Below are 4236 nucleotides of genomic sequence, written 5' to 3' on the forward strand. Positions count from 1 at the left end.
AGCAGCGTCCCCCAGGGGTCCCTCTTGGGAGCGGTGCTCTTCAGCCAGTGACACAGAGGCTGGCATCGAGTGCACCCTCAGCAGTTTGCTGACGGCACAACAGAAGGGGGGACGGCACCCGGCGGGACCTGGACAGGCTCGAGAAGTGGGCACACGAGAACCTGCTGAGGCTGAGCAAGGCCCAGTGCGGGTGTTGTACTTGGGTCGGGGCAATGCCAGGGGTGTGCAGACTGGGAGAAGAGCTCACAGAGAGCAGCCCTGCGGAGAGGGGTGGGGGGTTGGAACCGGTGATCTTTGAGGCCCCTTTTGCAGCTTAAGTCATTCCATGCTACCACTATCAATGCATGTTAGCTAAGCCACTGTTTAATCTGTGAATACCAGACAGTTGCTCCCTAGTAAAGCATAATCTGGGTCTAGAAATTAATTCTCTTTTTTTCCTTCTCTAGCACATTCTTTTCCATGTTTGTTTTCCCATGTTCAGTCAAGTTGACAAGTTAGCCTCAATTCTTTTCAATTCCCATCTTTACCAGTAAAACTAAGAAGCTCTTTCAAGATAAGGATACGTCTGCTTTGTATAGCAAGTGCTGCACCTGCAGCTCCTTGTCAACACTTCTGTTCAGACCTGATCTAGAAAAAAACTAACAAGAAAGCTGTGGCAGCTCCTCTGCTTAACCATGCAAACACTAAAATATCTCATTGTTACTGCTAGTGCAATTAAGGAGCAGGCAGGAGATCAAAAGCTGCTTTTCTGTACGGTTACTTTTTACATGAGACCTGGTTGTGAGGAATCTAGTTGGAAAATTAGCTTGTTCCATTGTTTTCTCAGTAGAAAGTAGAGGGTGGATATAGAAAGATAACCATAAAACACATTCTTACTGCATGTGCTGTTCTCCAGATAAAGTGAGTTTTCCTCAAACAGAAGTCCCTTACACAGATGGTGCTGAGCAAATAAGAATACGACCTAGATTAGATCAGGGCTATTGTAAAAAACGTAAGTCCAGGGGAGCAGGCATCCAAAACACTTTGAGAAGGCCAAGAACTGTCAGGCACTACTTTTGACTGTCATACACACAGAGCAAAAATGCACCTTCACTGAAACATCTTTAGACAATTTTTGAAGCTGGTATTTCAAAAAGCCTGCTCCCTACAGACACGCATCCTCTGCCTCCAAAACTCACCTTACATACCTTAGGTCCAGCCCTCCCAAAGGGTTGTTCAGACTGTGTTCTCAACATGTCATGCTGCACAGACGCCCATTCCTGTGCCACCACTCCTGCCTTGTGCAGCGCAGGCACCAGTCTGGGTTTCTATCGGACCACAGCTTCCCAAAATTCCACAAAATTCAACAGCTGCCACCTCTCTGTTCATTTCTTTTGCCTGCCCCTGCAGCTAAGTAATTGTTCTTATACTCAGTTGGGGAGCAAAGGGGAGGCAGCCCTGCTCCCTCAGGAGCCTGTGGAAATAGTGGAGAGGCAATATCTTGCATTCTCTATTAAAAACAAAACAAAACATTGTTTGTTGCATGAAGTTGCCATGCCAATCTGCTCCCCAAACAGATCAGGACTCTTTCAGAAGCCTACGATCCACCAAACCTCAGTTTCTAGCAGACTGTAGCACACACCGGAAGCCAGCATGCATTCCAAGTTGAAAGCAAGAGCCCAGCTCTCCGGGGCAAGGGTTTTAACTCAGACTTTGGGGCACACCAAAGAGGCACAGCTGGACACCACAATGCAAAGCACCTCCCTGGTGATGCCAGGAGCTTCAGACTGCAGCTGCTCTGAGCAGACTCCAGTGCTCGTTTGTAATCCCAGACGGCAGTCCCTGGGGAAAATAAGGGAGGAAAAGGAGTGCACCTCAGGATTGCTGGGACCCTGATCCACTCCCCTGTGTTTTTTGCATCTGTGCCTGCCTGCCCACAGTGACTTGGGCTCTCTGGAACACCGCAGAAATGCTGTGGGTTCTCGCCAGCTCAGAGCACAGCTCACACAGTCCCAAACAAGTGCACGCTAGCAGGGGGCTGCAGCACAGCTCCACATCTCTACTGCAGATATGCATTCATGCAAAATGACTTCTTCATTACTTAGATGCAGTGTAAAAGCAAGAAAGCTCTGCTGTAATTGGTTAACAGTGAACTGCAAGTTTGTCAGGCCTCCTGCTTGAACATTTTTCAGTGAACTAGAGTCAGCTCATGACCAATGAAATGAAGAATGGGAACTCTGTTGACCTGTTTCACTTCAGGATAACAAAACATTCTGGTTAGCCTTACTTTTTGGAATCAAACTGCAATATTCAAGGAACCCAAGCAACCAGGACACACTTTGCTTCAGCAAAATGCATCTGCCTCGGAGCGGAAGCAAGGCATGCAGCTGGGCAATGCAGGACCAGATAGGTTGACTGACACCTGGCAGCAGATCAAGGGCAGCCAAGGGCCAGCTCTGAGTGCCAGGAGCCAGAGGGGTCACAGTGCCTCACAGGGATGTAGTTGACACACCAGGGGGATGGGATGCCATCCAGAGGGACCCAGACAGACTGAGCAGTGAACCCAGGTGAATCTCATGAGGTTCAACAAAGCTAAGTGCAGGGTCTGCACATGGGTCGAGGCAACATCCGCTACCAACACAAGCTGGGGAATGACAGGATAGAGCACAGCCCTGCTGAAAAGGATCTGGGTGTATTGATGGATGGCAGCAAGACCTGAGCCAGCAATGTGCCCTCACAGTCCAGAAAGCCAACTGTATCCTGGGCTGCATCCAAAGCAGCATGGCCAGCAGGTCAAGGGAGGTGCTCCTGCCCCTCTGCTCTGCACTGTGAGGCCTCACCTGGAGCACTGCATCCAGATAGGGAGAGTCCTCAGTTCAGGAGAGACATTGAGCTATTGAAGCACATCCAGAGGAGGCCCACAAAAATGCTTCAAGGAATGAAACACCTCACCTACGAGGACAGGCTGAAAGAGTTGGGGCTGTGCAGGTGGAGAAGAGAAGGCTGTGGGGAGAGCTGAGAGTGGCCTTCAGTGTCTAGAGGGGAGCAACAGGAGAGAAGGGGACAGACTCTTCAGTAGGGTCTGTGGTGACAGAGCAAGGGGAAATGGCTTCAAACTCAAACAGGGAGGTTTAGGTTGGACGTAAGGAAGAAGTCTGTTACAGTGAAGGAGGTGAGGCCCTGGCACAGACTGCCCAGAGATGTGGTGGGCGCTTCATTGCTGGAGACAGCCAATGCCAGAGCTCTGAGCACCTGATGGAGCTGTGCGTGTCCCTGTTCATTGCAGGCAGATGGATCAGATGGCCTTTAAAAGTGCCCTCTAACTCTAAGGATTCTGTGATATCACACAGTCACAGAATGTCCTGAGCTGGAGGGCACTCACAGGGATCACTGAGCCCAAACCCCAGCCCCACACAGCACCACCCAAATGCTATGGCTGAAAGTGGCATCCCATGAGCTCCAGCACTGGGGCTGTGCCCACCTCCCCCCCGGGGCAAAGCCTTTCCCTGAGCACCCTGACATCTGCTCACAGAAGGCACATTGTTCAAACAGCTTTTTCAGCACACACTCATCACGCCTGAATCCCTCCCTCTATTTTGCATTCTCTAACCACACAATACCTTACATACCCATTGTTTTTCATTGTTTTTTACACTCAGCCCCATGAAGAAGCTTTAAATCTTTTCCCAGTATGTGCTTCATCCTAATTTACTAGGTGGGTAGAAAGATTTGTTAGGATGATTGTATTTTCACAGGACAAACCCAAGTCTGGCTGGCTAACTAGTGCACAATGGTAGAAAGGTACCTTCTGGTGGTCCTGTAATATAAATAAGTTAATGAACTAATTGACAGAGCAGAAGTGCTTGCTTTGAGAAGTTTATTTAAGCTCCAAGCAAAACAACAGAGGGGAAATATGACAGTCAGGGGATGCAGCCATTCTAGATGACACCATCAATTTCAGTAAAGCTGAACCCAGAACCAGGCTGGATTCCAAGCCATTTCTCATCCAGTACAAACTTCAACACTGAGACCCTGGGCGTGTTTGAATCCATCAGTTTCATGAAACAAAGACTCAGTCACCATGCAGCTCATCTCCATCTCGTTACAGCTGTCAGCCTTTCCCTTCTCCCCTTCACATGCAAGATGTATAATCAATTCCTTCATCACTTTTCCATGGTTCACTGTAACTTTTGCACAGCATGACAGATCTCCAGCACTTCAATATGTGCTACTCACAATAAAAGCAGCACATGCCAG

Source organism: Meleagris gallopavo, chromosome 16, assembly GCF_000146605.3.
Source record: "Meleagris gallopavo isolate NT-WF06-2002-E0010 breed Aviagen turkey brand Nicholas breeding stock chromosome 16, Turkey_5.1, whole genome shotgun sequence".
In the NCBI taxonomy this organism is placed as follows: domain Eukaryota; kingdom Metazoa; phylum Chordata; class Aves; order Galliformes; family Phasianidae; genus Meleagris; species Meleagris gallopavo.